We start from the raw sequence: 26,153 nt of genomic DNA on the forward strand, positions 1-26,153 counted from the left end.
GCGTGTCCGTCCCAGAGAGTCGGGCAATGCGCCCGCCGGTACAGGGCCAAAGATCCTCCCTGCGGCTAGCGTTCGTTTCCAGCACGATCCATCCGCCCGGGCCGGGAGAGGCAGAACTTACAGCAGGGTCGTGGGCCTCCAGCTAAGCACAAAGGGTCCTCGGCAATAAGGGATCCCACACACCCCGACAGTAGCCCTCAACGTCAGGGACACCCAGCAGCAGCTCTTTAGGTATGGTGCCAGTCACTCGAACGCGGGAGCCCCGGGGTCCGGGCAAAGAACCCGCAGGGTCCGTGCCGGAAAGTCAGCGCAGGGGGCAAGTCTCCAAGTGGGTACCCCAGATCAAGCGCCCAGCCAGCTCACAGAATTAGGGTTGCTTCCCCGCCGCAGCACTGTATGGGGTCCCCCCCCGAGAGCGATCGCGCTCGTGCAGCCCCCAGCGCCGCCCAGCAGCCCAGGCCAGGAGAAACCGACCCGCCGTCCAAGCTCTGCAGCTGCGTCTATCGTGTCAGGCAGGATGGGTGACGAGGGATTCCTCTCCGTTGCAGCGGCCTCTCCGCTCCCCACGCCCGCAGGATCCGGGCCGAGCGCCGCTCAGCTCCCGGCGCGGCTTAACAGCTAGGGTTAGGGGAAGCCGATCCGCCGTCAGAGCCGTGCAGCCACGCCAGACTCGCCGGACAGAACGGGGCAGAAAGGGTCTCCTCTTCGCCGCAGCCACTGCTCCATACGATCGGCGGCTCCCTCACATCATCTGGCAGCAGGATCCGGGTCAGAGGGCAAGCAGAGTCCCAAGCCCCGAGGTCCCCCGAGCGGCAACCAGGTCAGTCACTCCCGCGGGTCCCGCAAAGGTCCGGTCCTCCCACAGACTGTCTCTCTTCAGCGGTCCGCACCCGACAGCTGGTATCCGCCTGATGCCAGCTAAGCAGGTAGGAATAGGGTGAGCCCGCTACTGGCCCGTCACCGCCATCTTGTTCGCGCCAACATCGGTGTTCATGCGGGCCATCACAATTTGTGGCCAGACTCCGGTGGCTAAAACGAATCCCGGGGAGATATAGGGGTCATCCAACTCAGCAGCACTTCTAGAGCCCGTATAGGTGTTTAGTGACCCCAAGATTTACCCCAGAGTGGGGGATGCAGGCAGATTATAGATCTCTAACTCGGGAGAGGAGTTAAAAGGCGGCCATACTCGATGCCCCGCCCACCGGAAGTCTTATTTTATTTTTTTAATATATCTTTTTTTTTTATTTCTTTTTTTCAGAGGGGTGCCTATTTTGTTAGTCCCGGGCCCCACAATTTCTGATGGTAGCCCTGCTCACCAGTGACAGTTGTGTGCATACAACACCCATTCACCACAATGCAGCAGTGTATACAGTGTACCTCCTAACTGCCTGGAACAGAGCCTTAAAATCAGGTCTGTCCTGCATAAGTAGGGACAGTTAAGGCCCGTACACACTGGCCGATATACAGATGAGTCCTCGTTTATCTTGACCTCTTTGCTGCGCCTAGGCACAACATGGTTTATTAACATAAACCCTTCATCTATTGTTCTCAGCTGCAATACAATACAGAGAATAATACAGCAGGAGATTAAGTAATTACAGCAGGGGATTAAGGGGGTAATTCTGAGTTGATCGCAGCAGGAACTTTGTTAGCAGTTGGGCAAAACCATGTGCACTGCAGGGGAGGCAGATATAATATGTGCAGAGAGAGTTAGATTTGGGAGGGTTATTTTGTTTCTGTGCAGAGTAAATACTGGCTGCTTTATTTTTACACTGCAATTTAGATTGCAGATTGAACACACCCCACCCAAATCTAACTCTCTCTGCACATGTTATATCTGCCTCCCCTGCAGTGCACATGGTTTTGCCCAACTGCTAACAAAGTTCCTGTTGCAATCAACTCAGAATTACCCCCTAAATCCGAATGCCCAGTCTCAGTTCATCCTATTAAAGGTCAAGATAAATGTGGACTCATCTGTATCGCCCGTTATATTGAACGGCTGATATATCACTGGTCCGTGTGTACGGTCGATATGTCTGTGAACTCTGTCATTCACAGACATATCACGTCGGCCCCGCAGCACAGCCGATGGCCAATATATCTACCAATAAATTGGCGCATCGCTGTGTGTGTACGGGCGGTCGGCCGCCCGCCCGCCCGTACACATGCTGCGGCAGCCGGCGGTGATTGACAGCTGAACTGGGCGGGCATGTGTACACGCCCGCCCAGTTCATGACGTCAGTCCCCGACAGATCGGGCAGTGAGTATGCTCAACACACTGCCTGATCATTCCATAGATATATCTGCAGATCAGTTGATCGTCAGATATATCTATTAGTGTGTACCCACCTTTAGAGGTTATAGGGGCTAATTCAGACCTGATCACTGCTGCACATCTGCCGGCGCCGCTGTGCTATCGGCATCTCAGCCCAGCGATCGCCTCTGCCTGATTGACAGGCAGAGGCCTTCGCTAGGTGGGCTGGCGGCGTTTGCCAGCTGTTTTGGGGGGCGCGGTCCGTGCAAGGCAGGCATGCCCGGACCGTGCAGGGGGTGGGGCTCGGTGGTTGCGTGACGTCACACGCAGCGACCAGGGATGCGACAAGTAGCTTCATGCCAGCGCACAGGAAGGGAGCTACTTGTCAAGTATAAAAGCATACCCTCCAACTGTACATTTTTAGCAGGTACAGTACCTTTTTATGGTCTGTACCTATTTGTGGCTCTCCAAACTTCCATTGAAAGTGTAGGAAAATGGATATGGCCATGCCCCCGTTTCGCATTTGTACCGATTTTTATGTGTAAAATGTTGGAGGGTATGCAAAAGCTGTGCAATACTTTTGTACTTGTGCGAGGGGGGGGGGGGGGGAGTAGGGCCTGACATGTGGGTCGGACTAGCCCTGTGCTGGGCGGCACCCTGCATGTCAGGGTAACTGATCATCAGTGCCGTTTCTTGCGGGGCGCCCGCCGCGGCACTTTCAAACCACCCTCCCCTCTCCTCCAGAGTGCCCAGCTTGGGGGGCGGGGTTTCGTGGAATGACGCGTTTGCTGGGCACTCGGGAGGAGGGAGAAGGGGAGCCAAGCCGGCCAGCGCTGCGCAGACGAGGGAGAGGCGGCTGAAGAGCGGGAAGAACCGCTTCAAATGTAAGTCAGCCCCTCTCCCTCTCTCTCTCTCCCTCCCCCCCCCCCCCCCACCCCCCACCTGCCGTACTGTGTAAAATGGGGACACTTGTCTGCCGGAATATGTAAAATGGGGACGCTTGCCTGCCGGAATGTGTAAAATGGGGACACCTGTCTGCCGTAATATGTAAAATGGGGACTCTTGTCTGCCGGAATGTGTAAAATGGGGACACTTGCCTGGCGGAATGTGTAAAATGGGGACACTTGCCTGTTGTACTATGTAAAATGGGGGCACGTGCCTGCCGCAATGTGTAAAATGGGGACACTTGCCTGCCGTAATGTGTAAAATAGGGACACTTGCCTGCCGGAATGTGTAAAATGGGGGCACGTGCCTGCCGCAATGTGTAAAATGGGGTCACTTGCCTGCCATGCTGTGTAAAATGGGGGCACGTGCCTGCCGCAATTGGTAAAATGGGGACACTTTCCTGCCGCAATGTGTAAAATGGGGCATCTTTCCTGCCACAATGTGTAAAATGGGGTCACTTGCCTGCCATGCTGTGTAAAATGGGGGCACGTGCCTACCGCAATTGGTAAAATGGGGACACTTTCCTGCCGCAATGTGTAAAATGGGGCATCTTTCCTGCCGCAATGTGTAAAATGGGGACACTTTCCTGCCGCAATGTGTAAAGTGGGGACACTTGCCTGTTGTACTGTGTAAAATGGGGGCACGTGCCTGCCGCAATGTGTAAAGTGGGGACACTTGCCTGTTGTACTGTGTAAAATGGGGGCACGTGCCTGCCGCAATGTGTAAAATGGGGACACTTTCCTGCCACAATGTGTAAAATGGGGACACTTTCCTGCCATGCTGTGTAAAATGGGGGCACGTGCCTGCCGCAATGTGTAAAGTGGGGACACTTGCCTGTTGTACTATGTAAAATGGGGGCACGTGCCTGCCGCAATGTGTAAAATGGGGACACTTGCCTGTTGTACTGTGTAAAATGGGGGCACGTGCCTGCCGCAATGTGTAAAATGGGGACACTTTCCTGCCGCAATGTGTAAAATGGGGGCACGTGCCTGCCGCAATGTGTAAAATGGGGACACTTGCCTACCGTGCTGTGTAAAATGGGGACACTTTCCTGCCGCAATGTGTAAAATGGGGACACTTTCCTGCCGCAATGTGTAAAATGGGGACACTTGCCTGCCATGCTGTGTAAAATGGGGGCACGTGCCTGCCATGCTGTGTAAAATGGGGGCACGTGCCTGCCGCAATGTGTAAAATGGGGACACTTGCCTGTTGTACTGTGTAAAATGGGGGCACGTGCCTGCCGCAATGTGTAAAATGGGGACACTTTCCTGCCGCAATGTGTAAAATGGGGGCATGTGCCTGCCGCAATGTGTAAAATGGGGACACTTTCCTGTCACAATGTGTAAAATGGGGACACTTTCCTGTCACAATGTGTAAAATGGGGGCACGTGCCTGCCGCAATGTGTAAAATGGGGACATTTGTCTACCGTGCTGTGTAAAATGGGGACACTTGCCTACCGTGCTGTGTAAAATGGAGACACTTGCCTGCTGTAATGTGTAAAATGAGGACTTTTTTTTTTCTTTCCTGTGGTGGCCGTGATGATATCAGACGAGGCCACGCCCATCTTAACAAAGCCACGCCCATTTTAAAGAGGTCATGCCCCCTTGCCGGGAGCGTACTTTTCCTCTTTATATCTGTGGGGGGGGGGCGCATTTTTTCTTATGTAAATGGGGGGGCGCATTTTTAAATCTCGCACTGGGAGCCAAATTGGCTAGAAATGGCCCTGCTGATCATTGATGTGCTACATTTAGCACATCTACAATCGGCTCTGAAATAGCCCCATAGTTACATAAAGAAGGAACACGCAGATTGTGTCCCCGTATTAATGTGATGTTGACCATATAGAATACAAACACAGGTTGGCTGCAGTTTGCATTGGGAAAGATGAAAATACAGATTGCATTTGTTCAGCACAACTTTTGATGGCCAATGTGGATCCACACTTCCAGTGCTTGCTGGGCAATGTTGTAGAAATCTGCAAAACTGGATGACCCCGTATAAGCAGCAACAGTAAAGGATATTTTGCCTTAATATTAATACTGTATATTTAGATCTATTGCAATGCAAGTATGTTGTTGTACAGATGGGAGATTTGTACAATAACTTAAGAAATCTCTAAGAATGTTTCATCACTGGCAGAGAGAATCATTCAACTTCAGCAGCGCACATTACACCGTCTCCGCCCCAGCTGCTCCCATTAGGGAGATACACAGGAAGCACTATGCACATAATACCAGCCATGTGTGAGGAGGAGGGAACTCTCTCTGTCTCCTCCCCAGGCTCCATCCCTGCTCGCTGCTGCCGCCTGTGTGTGCCCGGGCTGGGGAGGCTGTGTGACGCCGGGTAACACTGTATATATAACGTTGCTGAGGAGCGTTGTCTCTGGTAAGTGCTCACTCTGACTGTACACACTGCAGCCTGGGCAACGGCAGCAGCACGGACCATGTTACACAATAATACACCATACAGTGTTCCTGGGGCACTCTGCTGCACACTTGTCCACAGTTGTGCATTAATTGCGTGATATATGTGTTATAGATGGACGTAGTCTCTGTGTGTAGCGTGTCCCTAATGTGATATTGTGATTGTGCAATGTCACATGACTGAGCTGCTGCGTGACCAACAAGTGAGAGTGTACTGTCAAACACTAGACAGCCGCCTGACATGATGACAGTGGCCATGCGCTACATCCGCAGCAGCAGCTCCTTACAGGGCACACCTTATGTTATCTTCTGTTACTTTTATTGTGGGACGGTGCAGTTACTGGAGTCATTCCAGGAGCGCCCCCTGTTGGCAGTGTATATTATAGTATGAATAATAAAATACGTTACTTTCTCTGGTATTGGTAGCCAAAGGAACCCTTCTAACTTTGCCTGGAGCAGGGGGTACGTTATTGTACTGTACACTTTTCGTTTAGGAGGAGAATTGGCAATAATACTGAAGTCACTAAAGGGAGGTTTAGGGTTAAATGGCTCTATTCCTGTGGGCGAGTAGATGGTTATGCAAATCAGCAGCCACCTAATGGAGAGAGAGCCGATCTCTCGTAATTAACAATGTAAACCAGAAACTATTATGGTGGCGCTTAATAATGCATAGACAATTGCAAATTATGTTAAAACAATATTTAATACACAATAAAGACTATACAATCACATAAAATAGGCAGTGAATTTTTACCATTCATATTAGCAAGGTTATTTACTAATGCAAATTAGCAATATGCTCATTAGGTGTGGAAAATCTGGGCTTATAACCGCATGTTGGATGTGCTGTTGCACCATAAGAAATGCCAAATAACATGAATGGATATAGGGGGTCATTCCGAGTTGATCGCTAGCTAGTTAAAGCCGTGCAAACGTTATGCCGCCGCCCACTGGGGAGTGTATTTTAGCTTAGCAGAAGTGCAAACGCATGTGCAGGTGAGATCTGAAAAAACAGTTTGTGCAGTTTCTGAGTAGCTCTGAACCTACTCATCGCTTGCGATCACTTCAGCCTATTCGTGTCCGGATTTGATGTCATACACCCGCCCAGCGACGCGTGCGTTTTTTCAGACACGCCCTCATTTTTGCAAACACTCCCTGAAAACGGTCAGTTGACACCCAGAAACGCCCCCTTCCTGTCAATCTTCTTGCGGCCGTCAGTGCGACTGAAAACTTCGCTAGAACCTGTGCAAAACAACAAATGCCTTTTGTATCTGTACGTCGCGTGTGCGCATTGCGGTGCATACACATGTGCAGAATTGCAGTTTTTTAGCCTGATAGCTGCGCTGCGAACGTCAGCTAGCGATCAACTAGGAATGACCCCCATAGTTACCAGTTCACAGGGACGCCAGAATGTTTTGAGGTTTGGGGGGGGGGGGCGCAGAAAAACATACATATTGGCGCTCCCCCCAATCCCCACCCCCAGTGCGGGGGAGCGATTACCTCCGATACCTGCGGTGACTTGTTTAAAAAAAAAAAAAAAAAAAAAGTCTGCTGCCGCAGAGCCACAGCATTCTATGCTGTGCGCTGTCCAAGCGCCTCTTCACTGATGCATTACTGGGAGGTGATGTGGCCATGCTGAGCCTGCTGGAACATCCCTGCCTCCTCCCAGTAATGCATCAGTGAAGAGCCAGCTTGGAAAGCGCACAGCATAGCACGCTGTGGCAGCAGACTTTAAAAAAACAACAACAAGTCACTGAAGGTATTGGAGGTAAGTGCTCACCAGCACCTGCGCCTGTCATATTTTGAGGGCGAGGGGGCATGCTGCCCCCTTGCCCCCCCCCAATTCCAATGCCACCGCCAGTTCATCAGACGGGTGGAGACTCAGTTCTCATGCAGTCAGTCTCAACGCCCGTATGGTTCCACTTAGTTACTGGTTTAAACTGTAGTTGGAATTTCAATAATGTGCATACTGTAATAGTGCCAAAATGAGGAGGGTAATGTATCAAAGCAGATGGCAATACAGGTGGATGTCTCTTTAGTGCGGGTATGTTAATGTGTATTAGGGCTGTAGTGTTCGATCAGTCAGCTCCATATAGTGTCCTTATTTGAATGTTCACCAGCACAAACAGTCCCACTGGGTCAGGTTCAAAAAGGCATCCCTGTTCTGCAGTCATAAGTATGCAGTGTGAAGACGGTCCGCATTAGGGATGTGTAGTCATCAGCGCACACAGGTCCGCCCAACTTTGCCTGGAGCAGGGGGCACCTTATTGTACTCTACAGTTTTCGTTTAGGAGGAGAATTAGCAATTATACTGAAGTCGCTGGAGTATTTATAATAAGTGAAGTGTGTGCGGTGCATGTCCAGACCCACATCGCACACGCTGCACCCATTTTTTTTCTAATACTCGCCCCTCCGGAGTCTCAAGCCCTGTTTAAATTACCTGTAAATGGAGCCACGCCCATTTACCTGGCGATTTGCTTATGTGCATTACAGACGTAGTGGGTAAATGGCTAGCGAGCCATGTTTCTGGAGATTTTGCATGTGCATTTAAGTGTCTATGAGGGACATGTACTAAGCAGTGATAAAAGTGGAGAAGCTGCCCATGGCAATCAATCAGCATTGACGTAACAATTATAATTTGCATACTATAAAAGTATACAGAACAGCTGATTGGTTGCCATGGGCAGCTCCTCTACTCGCTCACTTCCCCACTTTTATCACTTCTTAGTACATGTCCCCCTCAGTCTCTACACTGCTGCGACTAGAGATGAGGGGGCCCGGACGAGGGAGGCTGCACATCGTTATTACAAATATATATCTGTTGTTATTATTGGGAGTTCAAAAAAGTCCCTCCGCAGTGACTGTATGATAAGCAAGTCTTCCTGCAGAGAATGTGGGCTAAGTAATGTGACCGCATAATTGTTCTTAAACATTTTATTTGCATGAAATAAAAGAATTTGGCGGCTACTTATGTCAGTGGTTCTCAAACTTTTTTTTGAATCACGGCACCTTAGAGTATCATAATTTTTTTACGGCACCCCTACACCTAGGCCAAAAGTTTCTTATTGAGAAATTTAGAAAGAAATATGAAATTAAGTAAATGTGTGACCACCAACCCAGGGCACCCCTGATGTGTCCAGAGGCACCCCAGGGTGCCACTGTACACTGTTTGAGAACCACTGACTTATGTACATTACGTATTGAAAGTGTTCTCCCTTTCTGGCCTCCCACGTCTGAAGGGGAGAGCCAGAAACCGTGCGCACTGCAAAAGGACTTATCAAACTCTCTGTAGAATATATGGACTTTTAGTAAATATACCCCCAAGTGGTACACTGTTATATTTTTATGTGTGAACATTGCAGATGTTGTGCTTGTTGTAGGGTTAATTTAAGCAGTTTGGCCTGAGAAGGTTCCACATTGTGTGTGTGTATGCAAAAATTGTATCTATTTCTTGCACCCATCTTTGTGATTCGTGTGCCCCAGCTATTTGTATGCTCAATGGGGAGTCATTCCGAGTTGATCGCACGCTAGCTATTTTTTTTCAGCGCTGAGATCAGGTCAGAACTCAGCATAACTGCATATGCACCACATTGCGCAGGCGCGTCGTACGGGTACAAAGCGGGTTGGTGCTGGGCGATGGATTTAACGAAGAATCCATTCTCACAGCCGATCGCAAGAAGATTGACAGTAAGAAGGCTTTTATGGATGTCAACTGACCGTTTTCAGGGAGTGTTTGGAAAAACGCAGGCGTGTCCAAGCGTTTGCAGGGCGCGTGTCTGACGTCCATTCCGGGACTGGACAGGCTGAAGTGATCGCAGCGGCTGAGTAAGTTCAGACCTACTCAGAAACTGCACAAACTGTTTTTGTACCGCTCGGCTGCACAAGCGTTCCCAACTTGCAAAGCGAAGATACGGCGACTATCTGATCGCAGCGCTGCAAAAAATAGCTAGCGAGCGATCAACTCGGAATGACCCCCTGAGACAGTTGCTGAAAATCTATTCCTATGCTGGAGCTCCTGTGTATATTAATGTTATTTTAAATAAGTCTACTTATGGAGCAGTGTTATGCAATTTTGATGACTTTCTCACTACTTCCCCCCCCCCCCCCCCCCCCTCCCCCGTAACTGGCCTGGAGCTATTACACTGATCTGTTTCTGATTTCACTTCAGTTTGCCATTTTTAAATAGCAGTAGAGTGTGTGAGAAAAGCAGCTGCACTAAGCAGATCCAGCTGTGGATGGAAGCAAGTGGTACCGGTCGCACCCGGGAATTGTACACAGGTCCTTCCTGGGTGCGACCCACCATGAGACCCCTTTCAGACTGGCAACGCGACCTGGCAATAAACCGGGTCGAGTTGCCATCAGTTGCTGTGCCGGCGTCATCAAGGGCTGGTGTGGAGGTGGTGCTTGGAGATGAGACCATCTCCACGCCACCTCCTCCATACTGTGAACGGCTGTTCCCAATCGCATCGGCTCGGGTTACCCATTCACAACGCACCTGTCACGGTAATTAACCTGCTTTATTCCTGGGTTAAAATACTGGATCAGGCGACCTGGGAATTCAGGACTTACCCCTTTCACACCGCACATCGACTCGGCAATTTACCGGGTTATTTGTGCAGTGTGAAAGGGGTATTAGTAATCTGCCACGTGTAGGTGGTACTGCAACTTGAAGTAACTCTGCTAATACACTTTGTTTGTAACGATGATCACCCTCTTTGATACATACATGTGTGTCTGGTTTTAGCAAACATGCGAGTGCTTGAGCATGGCTACCTATACACAATGGGGAATTAAACACTTAAAAGCATAGGAAGGTTAGTCAGGAAAAATCAGATACCCTTTTCTGCATTTACTGCTCATGTGATATTTGCACATCCTTTCCTGTTACAGGTTTGATGTTTATTACAGTTCCTGCTCTCTTGCTTTTATGGTCTGCGTGTACAGAATGTGCCTCTACACCTCAATTTACATTACACATTTAAGATGTAAGATGTGGCACTGAAGCAGGGCCGGCTCTAGGCATAGGTAAACTAAGCAAATGCCTAGAGCAGGGGTGTCAAACTCAAATTCATCGGGGGCCGCATCAGCAGTTTGGTCCCCATCAAAGGGCCGGTTGTATCTGTAGGTCTATCCAAAATTTACCGCTCCACCTGCCTTATATGTGCCCAGCCATCTGCCCCCTTTTAAAGTGCCCAGCCATGTGCCCCCTTTTATAGTGCCCAGCCATGTGCCCCCTTTTATAGTGCACAGGTCCCCATTTTACACATTGCGGCAGGCACAGGTCCCCATTTTACACATTGCGGCAGGCACAGGTCCCCATTTTACACATAGCGGCAGGTACAGGTCCCCATTTTACACATTGTGGCAGGCACAGGTCCCCATTTTACACATAGCGGCAGGTACAGGTCCCCATTTTACACATTGTGGCAGGCACAGGTCCCCATTTTACACATTGTGGCAGGCACAGGTCCCCATTTTACACATAGCGGCAGGTACAGGTCCCCATTTTACACATTGTGGCAGGCACAGGTCCCCATTTTACACATTGTGGCAGGCACAGGTCCCCATTTTACACATAGCGGCAGGTACAGGTCCCCATTTTACACATTGTGGCAGGCACAGGTCCCCATTTTACACATTGTGGCAGGCACAGGTCCCCATTTTACACATAGCGGCAGGTACAGGTCCCCATTTTACACATTGTGGCAGGCACAGGTCCCCATTTTACACATTGTGGCAGGCACAGGTCCCCATTTTACACATAGCGGCAGGTACAGGTCCCCATTTTACACATTGTGGCAGGCACAGGTCCCCATTTTACACATAGCGGCAGGTACAGGTCCCCATTTTACACATTGTGGCAGGCACAGGTCCCCATTTTACACATTGTGGCAGGCACAGGTCCCCATTTTACACATTGCGGCAGGTGGTGGAAGGAGGGAGAGAGAGAGAAAGAGAGGAAGGGAGAGGGGCTGACTTACATTTGAAGCGGTTCTCGCCGCTCTTCAGCCGCCTCTCCCTCCTCGTCTGCGCGGCTCCCTTCTCCCTCCTCCGACGGGGTTTCGTTGAATGACGCGTTTGCGCCGTGACGTCACGACGCAATCGCGTCATTCCGCGAAACCCCGCCCCCCCCGAGCTGGGCACTCGGGAGAAGGGGGTTTCATGGCGGCGGCACCGCGGGCCATCAGACGAGGTCTGGCGGGCCGGATTTGGCCCGCGGGCCTTGTCTTTGACACCCCTGGCCTAGAGCTTGTGGAATGCCTAGCGGCACAAGTAGCTTCTGCTTATTAAAATTCTGTGTGTGACTGCTGCTGTATCTGAAGCCGAAATGTTTCTTTATAGTGTATTCATGGAAATCACTGTAACGTAGCACTTTGTATGCAGATACAGCCACACACACAATATAGGCATGCTGCATACCATTTTAATCGGCAGAAGCTGCTTGTGCATCCTAGTCACATAGCAATGCAAATAAGATGCATTTTAGCAAAAAAAGGCACAACATTTGCAGAGCTGGCCAGGAGCTGCCAGCTGACTCGCGCCAGTCATTTCCTGCTGCATGGCATATTGAGGCAAGATGTATGAGGACATATCTGTATCCAAGCAGAGGCCATAGTGTTAGCGGCTGTGTGCGGGTGGGCTGATTGTGCAATAGTGTTCAGCGTCTGTGTAAGTGGTATTATATGTGTCAATATGTGTATATGGGCATTAATAATGTGCGGCATATGTGTAAGGGACATTATGTGTATGAGGGCGTTAATAAAGGTTGGCATAATGTGTAAGGCACATTATGTTTATAAGGACATTAATAATGTGTGTCATGTGTAAGGGGCATTACTGTGTGGTATGTGTATAAAGGCATTACTAATGTGTGGCATTATATGTATAAGGTGCTGTACTGTGTGGCGCAACATATAGAAAGGGCACTACTGTGTGGTCTAATGTGAATAAAGAACAGTATGGTGTCATGTAATGTAAATAATGGGCACTACTGTGAAGAGTAACGTATATAAGGTAAAGTGGTACCTACTGTGTGATGTAATGTGAATAAGGGCCACTATCGCATGATATAATGTGAATAAAGTTGCACTACTGTGTGAGTAATGTGAATTGGGGGTACTATTGTGTGGCCATGCCTCTTCCCAGCACGAACACGTCCCTTATTGGGCTGCGCACCGAATGTGCGCACTGTTCCTATTTAAAATAAAAAGTGTAGGAGTACCAAATGAGGACTGCTATGGGTTAGCGCTGATGGTGCTGGGAAAGGAGTGCAGGGTCAAATGCAGAACTAGCGGCGGTGCTACGTGGCACCAGCCAAAATCTTGCCTAGGGCATCATATTGGTTAGGGCCGGCTCTGCTGTGAAGAGAGGTTTACTGTGATCTGTAGGAGTTGTATTTAATTATAGAAGGGTTTTTTTCCCAGATGAGTTACAAAAATAACTTCTGTGTAATTTTTAGTTTATCTGGAATCGCTTTGCTCTGAATTCTCTATCTGCATAATTCCTGTATACTGAAAGCTCTTGCAAGTATGGACATCCACCTTTTTGCATCTGTTTGAACCTTTTTCTATTGTATTGTTTGCTTAAGGGGGGTGTACACTGAGAGATCCCTGCTTAAAATGTAAGCAATCTGACTAGATTGCTTAGATTTTAAGCAGGGATCTCATGTGTGTATGCGCCCCAGCAATAGCGATGCGCGTCCCCCGCTATCGCCGGTGCTAGATCGAGCCTGCATGCAGGCTCAATCTAGCGGGTCGCTCACTTTAGCGCTGTGTGAAGTGAGCGCCCCCTCGCTCAGCTCGCATCGCGCTGAGTGCTGAGCGGGGGGAGATATGTGTGCTGAACGGTCTGTGATCGCTTAGCACACATCTCTCTAGTGTGTACCCCCTTTACACTATTGTAAATCACCCTGTATGAAGCTGTGGACACTTGGTGATGCCATATAATAGGATTTTAATTACCTACCGGTAAATCCTTTTCTCGTAGTCTGTAGAGGATGCTGGGGTCCACCATGGGGTATAGACGGGTCCACCAGGAGCCATTGGCACTTTAAGAGTTTGAGAGTGTGGGCTGGCTCCTCCCTCTTTGCCCCTCCTACCAGACACAGTCTAGAAACTGTGCCCGAGGAGACGGACATCTTCGAGAGAAGGATTATACACAGATAGTGGCGAGATTCATACTAGCTCACACATACAAGGCACGTCAAGCTAAAGAGCTTGAAAAATATCAGCAACAGCTGAAACATTATTTACCCAGTAATAATGCAGTACACAAAGTTGTACTGAACCAGATAACAACTGCAGGAAAACAAAGCGCTGGGCGGGCGTCCAGCATCCTCTACGGACTACGAGAAAATAATTTACCGGTAGGTAATTAAAATCCTATTTTCTCTTACGTCCTAGAGGATGCTGGGGTCCACATTAGTACCATGGGGATGTACCAACGCTCCCAGAACGGGAGGGAGAGCGCGGAGGCTCCTGCAAAACTGATTGACTGAACTTCAGATCATCAGAGGCCAAAGTATCGAACTTGTAGAACATACCAAGACACCCTGGGCAGCCACCCAGGAAGACCCCGCCTTACGAGTAGAGTGGGCCTTAACAGACTTAGGACACGGCAATCCCGCCGTAGAATACGCATGCTGGATAGTGAACCTGATCGAGCGAGAGTTAGTCTGCTTAGAAGCAGGACACCCAATTTTCTTGGGATCTTATAGGACAAAAAGAGAGCCCGATTTTCTGTGACGAGCAGTCCTCTTCACGTAGAGCTTCAGAGCCCTTACCACATCTAAGGACTTAGATGAAATTGAGGAGTCAATAGCAACTGGCACCACAATAGGTTGGTTGATATGAAATGCCGACACAACCTTCGGAAGAAACTGCTGACGTGTCCGGAGCTCAGCTCTGTCTTCATGGAAGATCAAGTAGGGGCTCTTACAAGACAAAGCCCCCAACTCCGATACACGTCTAGCAGAAGCTAAGGCCAACAAAGTGACAGCCTTCCACGTAAGAAACTTGACCTCTACCTCTTGCAGAGGCTCAAACCATGCACAAAATGGTAAGCTGCTCAATCAGATTGTGATGTCACTCAGGTGCTAAAAGGGAGGGGTAATTCTGTGTAGGGAAAAACAATTTGTGTTCCCTAATGCACACCAAGTGAAAAATATTATTACATAATAGTCAGATAATACGGAGATCTTAGTTGCGTATATCTGCGGAGTGACGGAGAAGCCTTGTCGATCGGCCTGGGGGCTTAACCCTATATCTGCAGATATACGTAACTAAGATCTCCGTATTATCTGACTATTATGTAGTAATATTTTTCACTCGGTGTGCATTAGGGAACACAAATGGTTTTTTCCTACAGAGGCTCAAACCAGTCAGACTGGAGAAACTGCAACACCACGTTAAGATCCCATGGCACTGTAGGCGGTACCAAGGGAGGTTGGATGTGCAGAACTCCCTTCAAAAAGGTCTGAAATTCAGGGAAGGCAGCCAATTGTTTCTGGAAGAAAATGGATAGGGTCAAAATCTGAACCTTCACAGATCACAACCTCAGGCCCATATCCACTCCTGCCTGCAGGAAGAGGAGAAACCGTCCCAGTTGAAACTCCACCGTAGGATACCTCTTGGACTCACACCAAGACACACATTTTTTTCCCCCAAATACGATGGTAATGTTTAGACTCCTTTCCTAGCCTGTATCAGGGTAGGAATAACTGTGTTCGGAATGCCCTTCCGAGCTAGTATCAGGCGTTCAACCTCTATGCCGTCAAACATAGCCGTGGTAAGTCCTGATAGGCAAACGGCCCCTGCTGCAGCAGGTCCTCTCAAAGAGGAAGGGGCCTCTGTTCTTCTTGTAGTAGATCCAGAAGGTCCGCGTACCAAGCCCTTCTCGGCCAGTCTGGAGCAATGAGAATCGCTTGAACTCTTGTTCTCCTTTATGAGCTTTAGGTTTCTTGGGATGAGTGGGAGTGGTGGAAATGCGTACACCGACTGGAACACCTACGGAGACACCAGAGCGTCCACTGCCTGTGGGTCCCTCGACCTGGAACAATACCGCCGAAGCTTCTTGTTGAGACGAGAGGCCATCATGTCTATTCGGGGTAATCCCCAAAGGTCTGTTATGTCTTTGAACACCTCCGGATGGAGGCCCCACTCCCCCAGATGGAGATCATGTCTACTGAGGAAGTCTGCTTCCCAGTTGTCTACTCCTGGAATGAAGATTGCTGACCGCGCCAACGCGTGTTTCTCTGACGTCCTAAGTGGATGCTGGGACTCCGTAAGGACCATGGGGAATAGCGGCTCCGCAGGAGACTGGGCACAGCTATAAAGAAAGCTTTAGACTACTGGTGTGCACTGGCTCCTCCCACTATGACCCTCCTCCAGACTTCAGTTAGAATCTTGTGCCCGGCTGAGCTGGATGCACACTAGAAAGAAAGTATATTTAGGTTTTTTTATTTTACAGTGAGATCTGCTGGCAACAGACTCACTGCAGCGAGGGACTAAGGGGAGAAGAAGCGAACCTACCTAACAGGTGGTAGTTTGGGCTTCTTAGGCTACTGGACACCATTAGCTCCAGAGGGATCGACCGCAGGACCCGACCTTGGTGTTCGTTCCCAGAGCCGCGCCGCCGTCCCCCTTACAGAGCCAGAAGCATGAAGAGGTCCGGAAAATCGGCGGCAGAAGACTTCGGTCTTCACCAAGGTAGCGCACAGCACTGCAGCTGTGCGCCATTGCTCCTCATGTACACCTCACACTCCGGTCACTGATGGGTGCAGGGCGCTGGGGGGGCGCCCTGAGGGCAATATAAGACACCTTGGCTGGCAAATCTACATCATATATAGTCCTAGAGGCTATATAGATGTAAAAATACCCCTGCCAGTATTCCAGAAAAAGCGGGAGAAGTCCGCCGGAAAAGGGGCAGGGCCATCTCCCTCAGCACACTGGCGCCATTTTTCCCTCACAGCTCCGCTGGAAGGAAGCTCCCTGGCTCTCCCCTGCAGTCTGCAAGCTACAGAAGGGTAAAAAGGAGAGGGGGGGCACTAAATTTAGGCACAGGATATAGATATATATATATATATATATATATATATATATATATATATATATATATAGATATATAGATATATAGATATATAGATATATAGATATATAGATATATAGATAGATAGATAGATAGATAGATAGATATATATATATATATATATATATATATATATATATATATATATATATATATATATATATATCTAATATATATTGATTTCTCGAACGTCCTAGTGGATGCTGGGGACTCCGAAAGGACCATGGGGAATAGCGGCTCCGCAGGAGACTGGGCACAAAGTAAAAGCTTTAGGACTAGCTGGTGTGCACTGGCTCCTCCCCCTATGACCCTCCTCCAAGCCTCAGTTAAGATTTTGTGCCCGAACGAGAAGGGTGCAATCTAGGTGGCTCTCCTGAGCTGCTTAGAGTAAAAGTTTAAATAGTTTTTTTTTTATTTTCAGTGAGACCTGCTGGCAACAGGCTCACTGCATCGAGGGACTAAGGGGAGAAGAAGCGAACTCACCTGCGTGCAGAGTGGATTGGGCTTCTTAGGCTACTGGACATTAGCTCCAGAGGGACGATCACAGGCCCAGCCATGGATGGGTCCCGGAGCCGCGCCGCCGGCCCCCTTACAGAGCCAGAAGAGTGAAGAGGTCCGGAAAATCGGCGGCAGAAGACGTCCTGTCTTCAATAAGGTAGCGCACAGCACCGCAGCTGTGCGCCATTGCTCTCAGCACACTTCACACTCCGGTCACTGCGGGTGCAGGGCGCTGGGGGGGGGGGGCGCCCTGGGACGCAATGAAAATACCTTAAATGGCTAAAAATACATCACATATAGCTCCTGGGCTATATGGGTGTATTTAACCCCTGCCAGTTTTCCACAAAAAAGCGGGAGAAAGGCTCCGCCCTTTTTTCGGCGGCCTATCTCCTCAGCACACAAGCGCCATTTTTTCCTCACAGCTCCGTTGGAGGAAGGCTCCCTGACTCTCCCCTGCAGTCCTGCACTACAGAAACAGGGTAAAACAAAAGAGGGGGGGCACTAAATTGGCATATTAATATATACAGCAGCTATATTAGGGAAAAACACTTATATAAGGTTATCCCTATATATATATAGCGCTCTGGTGTGTGCTGGCAAACTCTCCCTCTGTCTCCCCAAAGGGCTAGTGGGGTCCTGTCCTCTGTCAGAGCATTCCCCATGTGTGTGCTGTGTGTCGGTACGCTGTGTCGACATGTATGAGGAGGAAAATGGTGTGGAGGCGGAGCAATTGCCTGTGTTAGTGATGTCACCCCCTAGGGAGTCGACACCTGACTGGATGGTCTTATGGAAAGAATTACGTGATAGTGTCGGCACTTTACAAAAGACTGTGTACGACATGAGACAGCCGGCAAATCAGTTAATACCTGTACAGGCGTCTCAAACACCGTCAGGGGCTATAAAACGCCCGTTACCTCAGGTCGATACAGACACTGACACGGACACTGACTCCAGTGTCGACGGTGAGGAAACAAACGTATTTTCCAGTAGGGCCACACGTTACATGATCACGGCAATGAAGGAGGTTTTGAACATTTCTGATACTACAAGTACCACAAAAAAGGGTATTATGTGGGGTGTGAAAAAACTACCCGTAGTTTTTCCTGAATCAGATGAATTAAATGAGGTGTGTGATGAAGCGTGGGTTTCCCCCGATAAAAAACTGCTAATTTCAAAAAAATTATTGGCATTATACCCTTTCCCGCCAGAGGTTAGGGCGCGTTGGGAAACACCCCCTAGCGTAGATAAGGCGCTCACACGCTTATCAAAACAAGTGGCGTTACCGTCTCCTGATACGGCCGCCCTCAAGGAACCAGCTGATAGGAAGCTGGAAAATATCCTTAAAAGTATATACACACATACTGGTATTATACTGCGACCAGCAATCGCCTCAGCCTGGATGTGCAGTGCTGGGGTGGCTTGGTCGGATTCCCTGACTGAAAATATTGATACCCTGGACAGGGACAATATATTATTGACTATAGAGCATTTAAAGGATGCATTTCTATATATGCGAGATGCACAGAGGGATATTTGCACTCTGGCATCAAGAGTAAGTGCGATGTCCATTTGTGCCAGAAGAGGATTATGGACGCGACAGTGGTCAGGGGATGCGGATTCCAAACGGCATATGGAAGTATTGCCGTATAAAGGGGAGGAGTTATTTGGGGTCGGTCTATCGGACCTGGTGGCCACGGCAACGGCTGGAAAATCCACCTTTTTACCCCAAGTCACCTCGCAGCAGAAAAAGATACCGTCTTTTCAGGCTCAGTCCTTTCGTCCCCATAAGGGCAAGCGGGCAAAAGGCCACTCATATCTGCCCCGGGGCAGAGGAAGGGGAAAAAGACTCCAGCAAACAGCCTCTTCCCACGAACAGATGCCCTCCCCCGCTTCTGCCAAGTCCTCAGCATGACGCTGGGGCCTTACAAGCGGACTCAGGCACGGTGGGGGCCCGTCTCAAGAATTTCAGCGCGCAGTGGGCTCACTCGCAAGTGGACCCCTGGATCCTGCAGGTAGTATCTCAGGGGTACAAATTGGAATTCGAGACGTCTCCCCCTCGCCGGTTCCTGAAGTCTGCTTTACCAACGTCTCCCCCCGACAGGGAGGCGGTATTGGAAGCCATTCACAAGCTGTATTCCCAGCAGGTGATAATCAAGGTACCCCTCCTACAACAGGGAAAGGGGTATTATTCCACGCTGTTTGTGGTACCGAAGCCGGACGGCTCGGTGAGACCCATTTTAAATCTGAAATCCTTGAACACTTACATAAAAAGGTTCAAGTTCAAGATGGAGTCACTCAGAGCAGTGATAGCGAACCTGGAAGAAGGGGACTATATGGTGTCTCTGGACATCAAGGATGCTTACCTCCATGTCCCAATTTGCCCTTCTCACCAAGGGTACCTCAGGTTTGTGGTACAGAACTGTCACTATCAGTTTCAGACGCTGCCGTTTGGATTGTCCACGGCACCCCGGGTCTTTACCAAGGTAATGGCCGAAATGATGATTCTTCTTCGAAGAAAAGGCGTCTTAATTATCCCTTACTTGGACGATCTCCTGATAAGGGCAAGGTCCAGAGAACAGTTAGAGGTCGGAGTAGCACTATCTCAAGTAGTACTACGACAGCACGGATGGATTCTAAATATTCCAAAATCGCAGCTGATTCCGACGACACGTCTGCTGTTCCTAGGGATGATTCTGGACACAGTACAGAAAAAGGTGTTTCTCCCGGAGGAGAAAGCCAAGGAGTTATCCGACCTAGTCAGGAACCTCCTAAGACCAGGCCAAGTGTCAGTACATCAATGCACAAGGGTCCTGGGAAAGATGGTGGCTTCTTACGAAGCGATTCCATTCGGCAGATTCCACGCAAGAACTTTTCAGTGGGATCTGCTGGACAAATGGTCCAGATCGCATCTTCAAATGCATCAGCGGATAACCCTGTCTCCAAGGACAAGGGTGTCTCTCCTGTGGTGGTTACAGAGTGCTCATCTCCTAGAGGGCCGCAGATTCGGCATTCAGGATTGGGTCCTGGTGACCACGGATGCCAGCCTGAGAGGCTGGGGAGCAGTCACACAGGGAAGAAATTTCCAGGGCTTGTGGTCAAGCATGGAAACGTCACTTCACATAAATATCCTGGAACTAAGGGCCATTTACAATGCCCTAAGTCAGGCAAAACCCCTGCTTCAAAACCAGCCGGTACTGATCCAGTCAGACAACATCACGGCAGTCGCCCATGTAAACCGACAGGGCGGCACGAGATGCAGGACGGCAATGGCAGAAGCGGCAAGGATTCTCCGATGGGCGGAAAATCATGTGATAGCACTGTCAGCAGTGTTCATTCCGGGAGTGGACAACTGGGAAGCAGACTTCCTCAGCAGACACGATCTTCACCCGGGGGAGTGGGGACTTCACCCAGAAGTCTTCCACATGATTGTGAACCGTTGGGAAAGGCCACAGGTGGACATGATGGCGTCCCGCCTAAACAAAAAGCTAGAAAAGTATTGCGCCAGGTCAAGAGACCCGCAGGCGATAGCTGTGGACGCTCTAGTGACACCGTGGGTGTACCGGTCGGTTTATGTGTTCCCTCCTCTTCCTCTCATACCAAAGGTACTGAGGATAATAAGGAGAAGAGGAGTAAGAACTATACTCATTGTTCCGGATTGGCCAAGAAGAGCGTGGTATCCGGAACTTCAAGAAATGATCTCAGAGGACCCATGGCCTCTACCGCTCAGACAAGACCTGCTGCAGCAGGGGCCCTGTCTGTTCCAAGACTTACCGCGGCTGCGTTTGACGGCATGGCGGTTGAACACCGGATCCTGAAGGAAAAGGGCATTCCGAAGGAAGTCATTCCTACGCTGATTAAAGCTAGGAAAGAAGTAACCGCAAACCATTATCACCGCATATGGTGAAAATATGTTGCGTGGTGTGAGGCCAGGAAGGCTCCAACGGAGGAATTTCAGCTGGGCCGTTTCCTGCACTTCCTACAGTCAGGGGTGACTATGGGCCTTAAATTGGGTTCCAGATTTCGGCTCTATCGATTTTCTTCCAGAGAGAACTGGCTTCACTACCTGAAGTTCAGACTTTTGTTTAGGGAGTGCTGCATATTCAGCCCCCTTTTGTGCCTCCAGTGGCACCTTGGGATCTCAACGTGGTGTTGGATTTCCTAAAGTCACATTGGTTTGAGCCACTGAAAACCGTGGATTTAAAATATCTCACGTGGAAAGTGGTCATGTTGTTGGCCTTAGCTTCGGCCAGGCGTGTATCAGAATTGGCGGCTTTGTCATGTAAAAGCCGTTATCGGATTTTCCATATGGATAGGGCAGAATTGAGGACTCGTCCCCAGTTTCTCCCCAAAGTGGTATCGGCTTTTCATCTGAACCAACCTATCGTGGTGCCTGCGGCTACAAATGACTTGGAGGCTTCCAAGTTGTTGGATGTAGTCAGGGCCCTGAAAATCTATGTTTCCAGGACAGCTGGAGTCAGAAAGACTGACTCGCTATTTATCCTGTATGCGCCCAACAAGTTGGGTGCACCTGCTTCAAAGCAGACTATTGCTCGCTGGATCTGTAGTACGATTCAGCTTGCACATTCTGCGGCTGGACTGCCGCATCCTAAATCAGTGAAAGCCCATTTCACGAGGAAGGTGGGCTCTTCTTGGGCGGCTGCCCGAGGGGTCTCGGCTCTTCAACTTTGCCGAGCAGCTACTTGGTCGGGGTCAAACACGTTTGCTAAATTCTACAAGTTTGACACCCTGGCTGAGGAGGACCTAGAGTTTGCCCATTCGGTGCTGCAGAGTCATCCGCACTCTCCCGCCCGTTTGGGAGCTTTGGTATAATCCCCATGGTCCTTACGGAGTCCCAGCATCCACTAGGACGTCAGAGAAAATAAGAATTTACTCACCGGTAATTCTATTTCTCGTAGTCCGTAGTGGATGCTGGGCGCCCATCCCAAGTGCGGATTGTCTGCAATACTTGTATATAGTTATTGCTCAACTAAAGGGTTATTGTTGAGCCATCTGTTGAGAGGCTCAGTTGTTATCATACTGTTAACGGGTATTGTATCACGAGTTATATGGTGTGGCTGGTATGAGTCTTACCCGGGATTCAAAATCCTTCCTTATTGTGTCAGCTCTTCCGGGCACAGTATCCTAACTGAGGTCTGGAGGAGGGTCATAGTGGGAGGAGCCAGTGCACACCAGTAGTTTAAAGCTTTCTTTATAGTTGTGCCCAGTCTCCTGCGGAGCCGCTATTCCCCATGGTCCTTACGGAGTCCCAGCATCCACTACGGACTACGAGAAATAGAATTACTGGTGAGTAAATTCTTATTTTTTCTGCCCAAAGGAGGATTCTTGTTACCTCCGCCATGGCAGCCCTGCTCTTCATTCCGTCCTATCAGTGTATGTAAGCCACTGTTGTTACGTTGTCCGACTGCACTTGAATGGCCCGATTTCTTAGAAGATGGGCGCCTGAAGAAGACTGTTGTATATGACTCTTAGTTCCAGAATGTTGATCATAAGGCCGACTTCCAGAATTGACCACCTTCCTTGGAAGGTCTCCCCTTGAGTGACTGCGCCCCAGCCCTACAGGCTTGCATCCGTGGTTAGAAGGATCCAGTCCTGAATCCCGAACCTGCGGCCCTCCATAAAGTGAGGTAGTTGGAGCCACCAGAGGATTGAAATCCTGGCCTTCGGCGACAAACAAATTCTCGGGTGCATGTGCAGATGAGATCCTGACCACTTGTCCAGGAGATCCAGTTGGAAGGACCGAGCATGAAACCTTCCGTACTGGAGAGCCTCGTAAGAGGCCACCATCTTTCCCGGAAGGCGAATGCATTGATGAACCAACACCCGGGCTGGCTTCAGGACATCCCGGACCATTGTTTGTATCACCAACGCTTTTTCCAGTGGAAGAAATACCCTCTGTACTTCCGTGTCGAGGATCATCCCCAGAAAGGACAACCTCCCGGTTGATTCCAAGTGTGATTTTGGAAGGTTCGGAAATCTAACCGTGGACACTGAGAAGATCGGTCGTGAGAGCAATGGACCGCAATAGTTTCTTCCTAGACGATGCCTTTATCAGCAGATCATCCAGATATGGAATGATGTTCACCCCCCATCATCTCTGCCATCACCTTGGTGAATACCCTCTTAGCCGTTGAGAGGCCGAATGGCAGGGCCTGGAACTGGAAATGACAGTCCAACAAGGCAAAGTGGAGATACGCCTGATGTGGCAGCCAGATTGGAATGTGGAGGTACGCATCCTTGATATCCAGGGATACCAGGATGTCCCCCTCTTCCAGACTTGATATCACCGTATTTAGAGACTCCATTTTGAACTTGAACTCCTCCAGAATGAGGTTTAGTGACTTTAGGTTCAGAATGGGCCTGACCGAACCATCCGGTTTTGGTACCACGAAAAGGTTCGAATAGTAACCCTTGTTGTGCATATGAGGTGGTACGGGCACAATGACTTGTGAATCCACCAACTTCTGGACGGCGGCTTGTAGGACCATCCTGTCTGCCATTAGAGCTGGTAAACCTGATTTGAAAAATTGGTGAGGGGGGAGATTTTGAAACTCCAGCCTGTACCCCTGGGACACAATATCTTGCACCCAGGGATCCAGGCCGGACGACACCCAGACGTGACTGAACTGCCTGAGTCTCGCTCCCACCGGCCCCACCTTTGGGACCAGCAGTCCACAGTCATGCAGAGGACTTTGGTGTTTGGTTTCTGTTCCTGGGAACCTGCCATAGCGGGTCTCTTGGACTTGGGCCTACCTCCCCGAAAAAAGGTGTTGGACAGCCTGGCCTTTCTGGACTTCGTAGTCCGAAGGGGCTGTAATGTAGGTGAAGGAAACGGTTTCTTCAGAGCAGGAGCAGCTGAGGAAAGAAAGGGAGACTTAACCGCTGTAGCCGTGGAAATCCACGAATCTAGCGCTTCCCCAAAGAGAGCCTGACCTTCCTGCAGCCATTGAACCCAGATCTTTCATGGATTCCACCAGAAATCCCGCTGAATGTTGCGCAAGAATAAGCCAACATCAGCCTTATCCATAGTATCCAAATCTTCAAGTAAGGTGCCAGACCACTTTACTATAGCTTTGGCAATCCAAGCACTGGCAATAGTGGGACGCAGTATAGCTCCTGAAGCCGTGTACATATATTTAAGCGTATTATCAATCTTACGATCAGCCGGCTCTTTCAAGGCGGTAGATCCCAGAACAGGCAACACCACTTTTTTTGAAAGTCTGGATACTGACGCGTCAACAATAGGCGGGTTTACCCATTTTTTCCTATCCTCAACAGGGAAAGGAAATGCCACCTGAACCCTCTTAGGGATCGGGAATTTTTTTTTCAGGATTTTCCCAAGCCTTTCCAAAAATAGCATTTAATTCTTTTGACACAGGGAAGGTTAGCGAGGCTTTCTTATTCTCAGTGAAGTTATCTTCCTCAACCTGCTCAGGTGGTGTATCATTAATATTCAACACATCCCTAATAGCCTCTATCATCAACTGCACCCCTTTAGCAAGAGATGCTGTCCACCGTACCCCATCATCACCGTCAGAATCTGTATCCGTGTCATCATGCATAATTTGTGCTAAAGGACGCTTATGGGAGTACACAGCGGGGGGACCTGAGGTACCAGAACTGGGCCAGACTGCCATATTCTGCAGAACCTGGGTAGCAGATTCATTTTGTGCAACCCTCTGTGAAATCTGAGAAATCATATTTTTGATGGAGGATAACCTTTCCGGCTCCCATGCTGGAATCTGTGCTAAATCAGTGCAATCCTGATTACATGGAATGGGATCATCTTGAGAGGACAAATCCTCTGCAGCATATGACACACAGGCCCTCATTCCGAGTTGTTCGCTCGCTAGCTGCTTTTAGCAGCATTGCAAACGCTAGGCCGCCGCCCTCTGAGAGTGTATCTTAGCTTAACAGAATAGCGAACGAAAGATTAGCAGAACTGCTACTAAATAATTATTTGCAGTTTCTGAGTAGCTCCAGATCTACTCCTAGATTGCGATCAGCTCAGCCCGTTTAGTTCCTGGTTTGACGTCACAAACACGCCCTGCGTTCGGCCAGCCACTCCCCCGTTTCTCCAGACACTCCCGTGTTTTTCCCTGACACGCCTGCGTTTTTTAGCACACTCCCGGTAAACGCTCAATTACCACCCTGAAACGCCCCTTTTCTGTCAATCATTCACTGATCAGCAGTGCGACTGAAAAGCGTTGCACAAACACCAGCAAATCTACTAAGTTTTGTGTTAAATAACTTAGCGCATGCGCTCTGCGTACCATGTGCATTTAGCAACAAAACGCAGCATAGCGAAAATCAGCAACGAGCAAACAACTCGGAATGACCACCAGAGTCCCTGGACATTGCTATTGGTGACCCCACACGCACACGCACACAATACAGACAGTTTCTCCCCAAGAACGGCAAGAGAGAGCGCTGTGCGTGTGTCCAATCTCTGTGTCTATTATACATATAAGGGAGACCCCTTACGAGCTCTGACTGTGTACCTTAATAGGTTACACAGCCGTATTGTCAGCCCCTCCCCCTTTTACAACCCTCTGGTACCGTGAGACCGCTGAAGACGGTGGCTCAGACCCCCAGGGCAGACACTGCTCCCCCCCGAAGTCCCTCGCTGCAGGGAGGATGTTGCCAGCAGCCTCCCTGTAAAACAATAAACTCTCTATAAAATAACTTTTACTAAGGAAACTCTGGAGAGCTCCCCTAGCTGTGACCGGCTCCTCCGGGCACATTTTCTAAACAGAGTCTGGTGGGAGGAGCCAGCCCACACTCTCAAACTCTTAAAGTGCCAATGGCTCCTGGTGGACCCGTCTATACCCCATGGTACTAATATGGACCCCAGTATCATCTAGGACGTAAGAGAAAATGGCAATCTGGTAAACCTGTTTGCCTTTTGCCAGAATGTTAATCTTTCTGC

The 26,153-nt window shown here is 49.4% G+C and overlaps 1 protein-coding gene across 1 annotated transcript in view; it reads left to right on the forward strand.

Annotated features, from left to right (window-relative positions):
• The first annotated feature begins 5,439 nt into the window (after positions 1–5,439).
• The window catches only part of OSBPL1A (oxysterol binding protein like 1A), a 537,997-nt gene continuing 517,283 nt past the window's right edge, over positions 5,440–26,153 (forward strand). Inside the window, exon 1 of the mRNA XM_063923609.1 lies at positions 5,440–5,585. The gene's annotated coding sequence lies outside the window, so the exon portion shown is untranslated. The remainder of the gene's footprint in view (positions 5,586–26,153) is intronic.

The sequence above is a fragment of the Pseudophryne corroboree genome, chromosome 5 (genome assembly GCF_028390025.1).
Source record: "Pseudophryne corroboree isolate aPseCor3 chromosome 5, aPseCor3.hap2, whole genome shotgun sequence".
In the NCBI taxonomy this organism is placed as follows: Eukaryota; Metazoa; Chordata; class Amphibia; order Anura; family Myobatrachidae; genus Pseudophryne; species Pseudophryne corroboree.